Source organism: Centropristis striata, chromosome 14, assembly GCF_030273125.1.
Source record: "Centropristis striata isolate RG_2023a ecotype Rhode Island chromosome 14, C.striata_1.0, whole genome shotgun sequence".
NCBI lineage: Eukaryota > Metazoa > Chordata > Actinopteri > Perciformes > Serranidae > Centropristis > Centropristis striata.
The window spans coordinates 4,585,473-4,598,457 of record NC_081530.1 but is presented as its reverse complement, the minus strand read 5'-3'; positions in this window follow the sequence as shown (position 1 = coordinate 4,598,457).

Below are 12,985 nucleotides of genomic sequence, written 5' to 3'. Positions count from 1 at the left end.
CGGTAGTGTATATTAAAAAGAAAAAAATCTGACAGTGGGGGCAACACCTTCAAGTTGAAAACATCCAGTCTCTTATTTTCTATATCACCTGTGTATTGTTGCACTTATAGCGAGGCCGTACCCCAGGCAGGCAACAGGCACTGTGTGAAAAGTTATTTATTTTTATCCAGTTTGTTCAACCACTTCGGTCGAATGTTCTACCCTCAAATACAATCTACAGGAGTGTTTCCTGTGTTCCTACAGGTAACAGAAGATCAATATATCTTCGTACTTAATCTGTGCAGTTTTAATCACATGGTTTACCCTCCTACTTTCTTCCCGTCTGCCATGTGTACTTTAATGTGCCTGTTCCCGTTTGACTGTTTATAAAGCATACACTTCTTTTTTTAAATATGTTGTCAGGAGACCTCATTTACATGAAATCATACCTCAGTTTTTAGCGAAAAAAGTGAAATTATGAATTGTTTTGACTATAATTAAGAGTACCACTTGTTTATGGATGATCACAGACTGACTGGTAAAGGTTTTAATTATAGCACATTATAACATCTGTTGTCCGCCCATTCCAAAAATGTTGAATTGGGTGTTGTTGCTAATTCCTAGGGACATGTCTTCAATTGAAAACTGTACAAAGAAAATATTTTATGTTCAGACTGAAAAACTTTAGTTTTATATATATAAAGTGTGAATTCTGAATTTGATGCATTCTGTTTTTATTTATGTTTTTTACACAGTATCCCAGCTTTTTGGGAGTATGGGTTGTAGCTCTTGTTTTTTAGTAAAATAAGCAGAAATTATGAGTTTTTTTGGCCTGTCACAGATATATGTGACGTATTAGCCAGAATATCACCAGGTTAAACCAGTGCTAGTGTGTCTCATGTCTATTTCAAGCAGTAAAACATAAACCATCCTATGTTTGTGCCCGTGTTTAGGAGCATACAACTCAATATATAAGGTTATATTGCATGAGTTGTGTGAGTTTGTAAAGGGATGTTTTAATATAGTTTGTTGTTGTTGAACCTGATATTGATTTCATCAAGGATTCACTCTTTTCAGATTCTTCATTCACCTTGAAGGTATCTGAGGAAAATAACATTTTCTTTAATTCAACACTAGGTGAGTGAGATGAAGTCAGATAAAGTCATCTCTTTAAAGGGGTTAAGGGGATCATGGACACCTACAGACCAATCAGAATTTATTATGACATCAAATTAGGTTTAAGTGTATAAATTTGCTTATGCACTATAACAAACACTATAACACCTTTGTCCTTGTAAAACCAAACTATAAAAAGGAGATAATAACCACAAAGACACACAAAATGACTACAAAGAGACACAAGGTGACTATAAATAGACACAAACGACGGCAAAGAAACACAAAAAGACTACAAAGAGACACAAAGTGACCACAGAGACACAAAATGACTGCGAAGATACCCAACAAATACAGACACAAAACAACTAGAGGCACAAAATGACTACAAAGAGATGCAAAATGACTACAAAAGGGGCAAAACAACCACAAAAAAACAACAAAAGAAAAGACTAAAACAATAACAACATGACACAAAACAACTACAAAGGGACCCAGAATCACAGAAAGATGTGCAACAACTACAAAGAGAAATGAAACACAACAAAAAGAGGCTAATCAACCTGTGCCTGAGGGCATGTTGGCTCATAATCCGTCCATGGAAACAAGTACAGATGGATTTGAACGGAGAGTTTTAGTTTCTCAGTAATGTTTCAGATTTGAACCTGTGAGAAACACAGAAATGATCAGAAGTTTTCTAAAACTGATATTTTATGATATTTCTCATTAATCAGTGTCTTTCTTCCTGAGTGACGTTCAGCAAAGTAACACCGTACCTAAGCCAGCAGAGCTGTCAGTAATCTTCACTGTGTTTCTTTCTACAAGTCAACCATCTGTGTTACACAACTGTACGGACTTTGTGACTTACCTTAGGGGACAGAAATTGGCGCGACGCATCAAGAGAGGGCGATAATTAACGCAGCGCACCGTGTTGTCAGTGCGGTCCTGGCTTCCCCTCAGAGCTCTGCAAAGCTGTCATGCAACCAAAGCTGCATCTGAGGGTTGTTCATGCACACGTACAGTATACTGGATGATTTGTGTTTGAAGGTAGAGATGGAGACGTTCCTGCGGGAAATGCTTACCAGAGGGACAGTTTGAAAGAGAGACTGTGAGTGTGTGGCATGCCGTGACAGCAAGACAAACCCTTGTAGAGGAAGAAACATAAAGACAGGAGGAAGAGGAATGGGTGATTGAGACAAAAGCAGATGAGGGGAGAGTTGAGTGTGTCCTGTCTGATAAACAGGAACATGGCTCATCATTACAGAGAGCACCAGGGGAGCAGTGAAGCCCATCTGCCAGCTAATACATACTAATGCTCTCAGTGCACTGTAAAGCCACCATCAAAGCCACAGGACACGGACGTGGCATGTGCACTCTATATAGCAGCGCTATCCAAACGCAGGAGTGGGGCCGATTCACAGGAGGATTTCAAAGATGGAAAGTGTGAAACATAATTGTAGATGTTGACATGCCAGTGATGCGAACGATAAGTGCATGTGAATCCACAGTCAAAGGCAGTTTATATAGGCGACCCAGTCACCAGGAATGAATGTTGGCATTGTATGTTGATAATCACATTTTTGAATCACAGATATGTTTTTTAGGCATTTTTTTGATAGTAATGGTAAATGGATGGACCTGCACTTATACAGCACTTTTCTAGTCACTTTGCGACCACCCAAAGTGCTTTACACTACAGACTGCGCTCATTCATCCATTCACACACACATTCATACAGGTGGCAGAGGCTATCCTAAAAGGTGCCACCTGCCACCATTGGGAATTCATTCACACACCGATGAATGCAGCATTGGGAGCAATTTGGGGTTCAAGGATACTTCGACATGTAGGCTGCCATGGTCGGGGATCGAACCACCAACCTTCCAATCAGTGCTCTACCGTCAGAGCCACAGCCGCCCTTAGTGATAGAGACAGAGTGGAAAGGGACAGCAAAAGGCAGTAGGCCGGACTGGAACCCGGGATAAGGACTCAGCCTGAGTGGTATGTGCTCTACCGTTGAGCTACCAGGACCCCCCTAACCACAAAGATGTTGAATTTGAACATTTCTGAACCACTGCCACTCATTCTCATTGTGAGACGTGGCAACTGTTGCTTGAAACAAGCTGCAAACATCAACAACAACCTCATTGTGTTGATCGCTCCTCCACTCAAATATATGTTTATGTCTTATTTTTGTCTCCTCTAAAATGTCTTCGTGGGCTCCGTGGCTGACTCGCACTGCTCTTTCACCGGTCAACCTAGCACACAAGCATCAGTGGTGGGTGGGGTGGAAGCCAGATCCAGAATTTTTCAGTGAGGGAGGAAGAGTAGATGTGCTTCCAGCACTTCTCAAAATGTTTTCTTAGCTTTTTACATGGGAAAACCATGTTAAACAAAAATATTAATCATAGCAGAGTATTAGTAGTAATAGTAGTTTTTACTAACTTTGAAACATGTATGGAGGTGGACTTTAAGTTGGTCCCCGAAACAACTTAGTTAAGGTTAGTTGAACAGGGTTAGGCTTGAAAAACACTGCTTCCAAACAAAACCTCCAACAACGTGAAACTGTGTCTCTGGATGAAAAAACATTGCAGATTAACATATCTCTGGTTTCAGCCCAGTCTCACTCCCACTGGTTGGATATCCTTATTTGGTGGCGGCCCTCAGTGTCTGGTTCCAATGTACAAAGCACCTTTGTGAGTTACAGACTTTAGCACTTGTATGACATGCATCAGACTTTCTGTTAACTCCAATATAAACCCATCCACAGCAATATTAGATGCTTAGAGGAAATGAGGTAAGAGCATAGAGGTCCATATCAGGAGATTCGTGGGTCAAACAAACTTCAATTCAATTCAACTTTATTTATAGAACGCATTTCATGCACAAGGCAGACTCAATGTGCTTCACAATGTATATACATAATTACAGTTAAAAAAACAAAAGAAACAAAAAAAACCACAGAAAAACAAAACAAAATCAATTACAAATTAATTGAAGAGTGCAGGTAGACAAGCATATTCACCACATATACACTTACTTACTCACACATGTGCACCCACACCCAAACCCCAGTCTTTGATACCGGAGACCAGTTTTTGAAACCAAGTCAGTGTTGTTATTTAGAGTCAATCTGCATAACTGTGTCCAGTAGTTAAGTGCGTAAGTCATTGATTTCATTCCCTAAAGTTAACTGCTTCCTGTGAACATGAAAATTTATTTTGAATTGCCCCTATGCATTTAACACTGGAAAGCAGGTTTTCTTGTGTGTCAGTATCACAGGGCAAGAGCCGTGACAAAGCGTCTGTTAAAACTTGACTGATCAACTTTTACTTGTACTGGAGTAATATCTACCAGGAGTATCTATACTGCAGTCATGTAGTTGTGTACTCTGTCCACCATTAGATGTTAATGGCAGTGAACAGTAAATCCTCAGTCAGAATGTTTAGGCAGTGTCTATAGGTGTCCATAGCTGCTGCCTCCATCATTTTCTCAAATCAGGAGCTAAATGTCCTGGTGATATGAAAACAGCTTTCAAATCTCTTTCACTATGAACATCATACAAACCTAATGGGTTGGACTTGGCTATCTCCATGTACAGTCTGCTTCCATCCATCAAACGCTTGCTGGGATTTTTTTCCCTTTTCTTCTTTTTTTTTTTTTTCCTCGCACACTTTGTTGGCATACACCAACATTTTGGCTCGGCTGTAGTTGCCCTATTTTCCTCTCTCCTTTTTCCTCATTAACCGAAAAACACAAGTGTAAAGGACGGTCCGTCGGACAGTGCAGTTTACTGTGTCAGGATGATTTCAAACAGGTTGAAATCCCACAGCGGGTTAGGTTTGACACCCACTCAGGCGTGCTATTGCTTTTGATTTTGTGTTTAGTTTGTTTTTGTTTTTTTTACTTGTGTGTGTATGTGTGTGTGAGAGGGGTGTCAGTAGTGTAAACAGTGAATGTCCCCGGTGTCTGGAGGTATTACACTGAAGCGCAGCCATGCATACAGGCCTGGGAGGGCCTTTCTGAATCACTGGACAAGACCGGAGCGACCTTTTCAACACACATTAAAACAGGGTCACCTCACTGAGATGCAGGTTTGTGGGAGAGCGACACGGAGAGGGGAGGAAGAGGAGTCAGGGGGGGTAGGGGTTGCATGTGAGTGCCCTCTTCACTATACCTTGTGAAAATGTGCCCTTTCATCACTGTATTCCCATGTGCATCTGTCCATATGTGTTTGCGTTCCCTGGCTCTGGAGAAAAACACATACACTGTACGTGGTCACGGTATGCTGTCACATACATTGGGTTGATTTGTTTGGAGAGGTTTCAAAGTTAAACTGCATGAGAGGTAATCAGAACTGAAGACGCTGCGGTAAAAGAGGCGATATGCATCGATCAGAGTAGCTCCACAGACGCACATGTTGTCGTTTTTGATATCAACTTGTGTATTCGATCACAACGCGAGGCCCTACATTCCCTTATAGGTCTGCATAAAACACATGCATGGGTGCGCTTCTCCTACCTCAGCAACAATCTGTACGAAAACGTCTCCACATATCAAACTCGTGCGCTTCGCATGTGTGTGCACGAGTGTGTCTCAGTGCATCAGACCGGTGAGGAGAAGAATAACCCAATTATAGAGACAGTCTGCCTCACAGACATACAGTATGTACACGGGGTAGAAAGAGAGGTGTGTGTGTGTGTGTGTGTGTGTGTGTGTGTATGTGACAGAGAGAGAGAGACAAACAAAGACACACAGTGAAGGAGAGTGATTTTTGATGAAAAGAACAGAAAAGGGGAGAGGGAAAAAATTGTGCGGCTCCAATGAATCAATGCAAAAATGAACAGGATGTGCAGCGAACAAAGGTGAGCTGGTAAAAAAAACAACCAGCTCTAGTTGGCAAATTTTAATATGTGAGGAGAACTCAAATATTGAAATATTGGGATTTATTTAAATGAGGAATCCTGAGGGTGGTGCTGCACCGTGCACGCCTCACTCCGTGTACAAAGTACCTCTGCAGTTTTTTTAGGAAAAAAAGGGGGGAGGAAAAGGAGGGGAATGTGGCCCTGAACCTGACAATTTGGAGGATGCGGTTGCATAGCAACAGACAGCAGCTGAGTACCTAAAAAGCAGGGCTATTTGGCTTGTTAAATATTCTCTGCCTGCCCGGACAGCACTCACAGCCAACTGCGTTTCCATAGAACCAGATTTAGAAATGCAGCTTAAAAAGCACATAAGGTTGTAGCTGTACACAAACCAACAGTTCATCTGTTTTTCTTTTCCCAAACTGTGACTTTATTGACATTTTTATCTGCTGAATATCTAACATGGACATGAATACAGCCTTTTATTTACACAAAAAGTGATTGCATCTTCAGAGGACGCTTATAATATTCAATATAGCTGGTCAGCATCAAGTCACATATTTCATTGTCCACATGGAAGGCACATATTGCGTCCACATATTATCTAATAAGCCCATACACAATAGAGAATTAGCATTTGAAATGCCATGTTTGTGAGCTTATAACATGTGGCGGGGCTCAAAGTCGAGGTGTTTTGTCATATTACAGATAAACACGAAGCAATTTCCCCTTGAATTTATTAACATTTCAGACTTGAATCCTCAATCTGCGGACTCACGCGTGTGCATAAGCCTCCCTGTGTCCTGCAGGTTCGGGAGATTTCAATAAAGCAATAAGCTGCAGAAGTTGTTTGTAAAGTCAGCTGTAGATTAAAATAATAAAATAAAATAAAAGACACGAGAGGAGATCACCCCCAAAGGACAAACAAGATTCCCCTTTATTGAACTTTTCCAATATACATTGCCCATACATTACCTGCTTTTGAATAATACATCAAAAACATGCTTTTTGTGTGTGTGTTAAATCTAGTTTGCGATGGAAAATCAAAGCCCTCTTCTTCAACAAGCTTTTGCCAACTTTGCAGCCTCTCCACTATCTCCATCCGTGGTTATTAAGGTTTTTCTTTTGCACATGAATAGGATGGCGTTGCTCGGGGATATATTGTAAGTGACTGCTGTTGATCTCGCCACCAGTGTTTCTCACAGAGCTGTGAATAATAGATAGGAAAGCTGACCAGAGATAATATGTCTCTCATTGAGGACGTAGCTCCTAGCGCAAGCAGCGAGTATGCTAACAAGGATCTTTTTTTTTTCTTTTTTTTTTTATCTCCCTCTCTCTCTCCCCCCTCTTTTTATTTTTGCAAAGCCGCAGAATGTTCCTTTTTCTGTTGGCTCTCATGCATTTATTAATAACAGAGATCCTTTCAAAACATCTCCTCTGGATAAGATGGATAACACATTCCTTTTATCATACTCTCCCTCACACACACACACACACACAGATGCAGTATATCGTACTGACAGTGATGAGCTGTGAAATCGGATGGGAGGGCTGGAGTGCAGTTTTTGTAGCCTTTCAACACATAAATTTGGGTCACAGAATAGATTATCACCCCACACATGCCACTCTGACACTGATAGATACACTGGATCCTATAAATTACACATGTTTCATGAAAATGAATGCACTATTTAAATTGATAAATGATCATTCTGTATGCACTGTATGGGACAGTGTATCTCTTTTTGCCATATTAATATTCAACATTCACTAATATATGTTTTATTCAGGAATTCTACACATTTAGATTTAAGGACACTGTCACTGGCTGTGCATTAAAAGAAAGGACAGCTTGTTTTTGTATAAAAAGTACACTTTTGGTTTCCCAGTTAATTTCCCATGAATTGAAAGCACCCCGGTTTACCTTATAGAGCACGGGGTCTGGACTGCAGAGGCCATATCAAAAGGATCCTATAGAAAAATAAAGACAGAGCGCTCTGTCGCTCAGCAGAGGCACTCCACTGTGAAGAATTCACAGTGTTTGAAGTCAATGACAGCTTTTAGGGATTTGGTGGAGACTCAAGGCTTCTCTTTGCCCACTTTCACACATAAAGATGAGTGTGTGTCTCTGTGTGTGTGTATGTGTGTGTGTCTGAAGGTGACAAAGACATAAAGTACAATTTCAGCTCCTTTTTGAAGCCAATAGTGCTGTTGATTCTCAAGGTTTTAAACTACATTTCTGATAAAGGTTATAGCTAAATAACAAAATAAGTCGTCAAAGAATCTTCAACTGTATTTCTGACAAAATCCTGCAGCCTTTTACCTCTTAAGACTGTTCTTGCCTTTGCAACCCTGTTGGCCAGGCGACTCATACTTCTCAACTGGAAACACCCTCACCCTCCATCTCAAAGATGGGTGAAAGAGATGTTACTGTCCATTAGACTTGAAAAGCTTAGAATTTCCCTTAACGGCTCCTTAAACTCATTTTTGGAAACGAGACCTCTCTTAAATTATATTGAATCTTTGACATCTCTGTGTGATTGTGATGACTGAGCCCCCCCCCCCCCCCCCCCCCCCCCCACCCCCCGCGTTTTTTATTATAATTTTTATTTATTATTATTTTCATTATTTTTTTCTTATGTATTCTTATTCTTATTATTTTATTTTTCTTTATTATTATTATTTCTTATGTATTATTATTATTCTTTTATTTTTATTTAATATTATCATTCTTTTCTTCTAATGTATTATTATTATTATTATAATTATTTTATTTTTATTTAATATTATATTTTTTTCTAATGTATTATTATTATTATTATTATTATTATTATTATTATCATTATTATTATTATTATATTTGTATGTATTCTGAACTGGCCACAAGCCAATTTTGTATTTACATTGAGAATTGTTTTTTTTTTTTCGTGCGGGATGGGGATGTGAGAGGGATAAAAAGAAAAATGAAAGAATGGAAGTTCTCTCATTCACATTACACTGCTATGTTGTTGACTGTGAAATTGCTTTCAATAAAAAAGTCAATTGAAAAAAAAAACCCTGCATGTTCTCCAGAACCTCCTTTAACTCAGGCTCCAGTGGGGCCACAGGCAGGAACCACCCTGCTGTGCACAGAGCCAGATTCGGCTTTGCTGCTGCTTTTGACCTGCAGTCAGAGCTCCGACGCCTCACACCGGAGCTCCGACTGCAGGTGGAGAGCTCGGCAGCCGGCAGCAGCATTGCCGACACCATGCTGCGGCCGTTTTGCTGGGCCCGTTGGATAGAAGAGACGTACGGAAGAACCAGAACTAGGACTGAGTGGGGTAGACGGTCAGACCCTGCTTTAGTCAAATCAGAGGTTTTCTAACAGAAGTCATTGAAACTCTTGTTTTTATTCGAACCTGGTCTCACAGAAATCCGTGAAATAGCCACGGATTTCGCTTAACTCAAAATCCGTGGAATAGCCACGGAATCGCTCAAATTTCCGTGAAACTGACACGGATTTCGCTACAATGCAAGTTAAAGACAGTCATATCCCGTGGCCATCCCATTGATATTTTTTCCTATTGGTTTGTTCCAAGTCACGTGACTTTCAAGGTTCCGGCAGTCAGAACAAAAAACATGGCGGACAGTCAAAATAATATTTCGACTTTGTTTCTGCATAAAAATGGATTTTAATCACATTTCTAGCAAGAAATATATGTTTTATTTTCTAAATATTCACTCAGTGAATGTACATAATCACTTTGTGGTGAAGATCTCGCCAGAAAAATATGACTGTCATTGACTTGCATTGTAGCGAAATCCGTGTCAGTTTCACGGAAATTTGAGCAATTCCGTGGCTATTCCACGGATTTTGAGTTAAGCGAAATCCGTGGCTATTTCACGGATTTCTGTGAGACCATGTTGTTTTATTCACAGTCGCCACCAAACTCAACTCAAAATGAAAGTTCCTTGTAGCTGCTTTTTGCTGCATTTATCTAGAGGTATAACAACATCACACTACTGTTTTTGCTACTCAGTGAAAAGACAGCTGATTTTAAGCTGTTTGAACAAAACACAAATGCTGCTTTTTCTCTGGCAAGGACAGTTTCTTGCTTCCTGTTGCCAAGAAGATGTTGCTTTTTTTTATCCATGTAACTTAAAGCTGCACAAACAAAAGTTATGTTTACATTTACAGTGCTACTTACCAAAGCACATTGTGTTTATACTTAAGAAATGTGATGATAGCATAAGTATTTTAAATCCTGCTTTGTTTAAATCCTTGTTAACAGTCTTCTTCTTCACTGCTTTTTCTGGCGCAGTGCTGCACATCTTGGTGCATTATCGCCACCTGTAGATCAGAAGAACAGGCTCCAACTATTGGCAGCAATGTGTCTTACATCATCCAAATCTTTACTTTTGTAGTACTTTAGTTTTCTTTGGCTTTCTGTAGATGATGTTCTTCTTTGTGTAATTCTCCCTAATTCTCCTTATCATCTTTAAATATTCCTCATTTCTTAACATACTTACTGTTTCAATCCATCATCTTTTACTATGGAAAATAATTATCTTTTTACTTGCTTTTTTCATGGATGCTGCTACACAGGAAGTATGATGCAGGTTAGCTTTATAGTGTGGATGCAAAACTCGGGTCGGAAAAACGGCCGTTGGGCTGGGCCTCGACAAATATTTACAAATGATGTTCAAGTTTTGTGCTTCAAGTCATGGATGGATTATGAGACATGCAAAGAACCCCATCACCACTCCTACATGTGAGCAAGAAACAAAGTCTTTGTGGTGGTTTTGTCTCTTTTTTGTGTTGATGTTTTGCATCTCTTTGTGGTCATTATGCATCTTTTCCAAGTTTTTCATGTCTATGTGTATATTTTGTGTATTGTTTTTGACATTTTGTGTATCTCGATGTCATTTGTGTCTTTTTTTTTTGGTCGTCTGTGTCTTTTTTTTGGTCCTTTTTTGTTTCTTTGCAGTCATTCGTGTCTTTTTTGTGGTTGTTTTGTGTCTCTTTCAAGTCATTTGTGTCTTTTCTTGGTCGTTTTCTGTCCATTTCAAGTACTTTGTGTCTTTTTTTGGTCGTTTCTGTCTTTTTTTGTGTTTCTTTGCAGTCATTTGTGTCTTTTTGTGGTTGTTTTGTGTCTCTTTCAAGTCATTTGTGTCTTTTTTTGGTTGTTTTCTGTCCATTTCAAGTACTTTGTGTCTTTTTTTGGTCCTTTTTTGTTTCTTTGCAGTCATTTGTGTCTTTTTGTGGTTGTTTTGTTTCTCTTTCAAGCCATTTGTGTCTTTTCTTGGTCGTTTTCTGTCCATTTCAAGTACTTTGTGTCTTTTTTTTTGGTCGTTTGTGTCTTTTTTTGGTCCTTTTTTGTTTCTTTGCAGTCATTTGTGTCTTTTTGTGGTTGTTTTGTGTCTCTTTCAAGTCATATTTGTCTATTTTGGTCGTTTTCTGTCCCTTTTAAGTAATTTGTGTCTTTTTTTGGTTGTTTTGTTTCTCTTTCAAGCCATTTGTGTCTTTTCTTGGTTGTTTTCTGTCCATTTCAAGTACTTTGTGTCTTTTTTTTGGTCCTTTTTTGTTTCTTCGCAGTCATTTGTGTCTTTTTTGTGGTTGTTTTGTGTCTTTCAAGTCATATTTGTCTTTTCTGGTCGTTTTCTGTCCCTTTTAAGTCACTTGTATCTTTTTTGATTGTTTTGAGTCTCTTTGTAGTCATTTGTGTCTTTGTTGTTGATACTTTGGGCCTGTGCCCAGTAAGCCTGTTCCATCCATACTTCAAGTTCTTTTTGGTGAATATATATTGTGTAAGTTTCTGCGAGCCTTCACACAGCTCCGGCAGCACCGGCGGACAGACAAATCGGCACTCTAGACAGGATAACACAAATCAATTCATAAACTGCATTTGGCTCGAATTGATTTAACATAAAAAACAGAACACCTGTTGGGTTCGGGTCAGCCTCAGTTACTACTCTCTTGGAAGAAAACATGCGTCCGAAGCCACACCATAAGAAGCTTCATAAACCGCAAATATGGTTCCTGCTGTCCTGAAGAAGCCCCTTTGATGGAAACAGACTTTCAGAGATCTGTTGCTGTGTTTCTAGTGGAAAAACTGCCCTAAATCTGATTTTTTGCTATAAAGCAAGTAGTGCAGATCTCCTGTAAAAGCTAACCTAATAACACAGAGTACGTAACATGCACGTAAAGGGCCGCAGAGGCTGCCAATCCTCTTAGTGATGCTCTTGTTTGTTTAAAGTGGTAGTGCCATAAATTCCGTGCCATAATTCATATGTCAATAAGGATGTTTAACAGCCTCATTGGTTTTGTTATATGTTGGCTTTCTGAGATACTGAAGGTTTTACAGCAGATCTATTGGCATTGCTCTTACTGGTTTGTGCGGCTCGGCTGTGAGGAGAAGCAGAGACAGCTTTGTTTGTCTTATGTGGAGGTGACAGACAGGAGGTCCGCCCCTCTCACCCCCGCAGATATCACCTCCTCTCCGTTTGGTGCACATCAAGGGGATTAGCGTCTTATTTCTCAGGTAAAACAAGCAACATCAATGGAGTCCTGTAAAAGATTTGCCTGGTGTTCTGCATAAACCGCAGGCTGCTGAGCCGTTTATGCAGCCCTTTGTGACTTAAACACTTTGACATCAATCGATCGGCTGGGGAACAGGAGAAGCCTTTATAGATTCACCTTACCCTCCCACAGAAAGAGGGGATGAAGCCTCATCCTGATGGGTTTAATTCAGGGGAGAAAAAGATGGAGGTAAGGTGAAAGAGAGGAAGGAGAAAGGAGGGAAAGTGAAGATGACGGTTTCCTCCCACTGGGTTCGACTGAAGCTGGTGGGTGGAAGAAAAAGAGGCAAAATCTGTGAAGGGACTGAGAATTTCTTCTTCTTTCTTTCTTTCTTTCTTTCTTTCTTTCTTTCTTTCTTTCCTTCTTTCCATCCTTCCTTCTTTCCTTTCTTTCTCTCTTTCTTTCGTTCCTTCCTTCCTTCTTTCTTTCTTTCTTTCCTTCTTTCCTTCTTTCTTTCTTTCTTTCT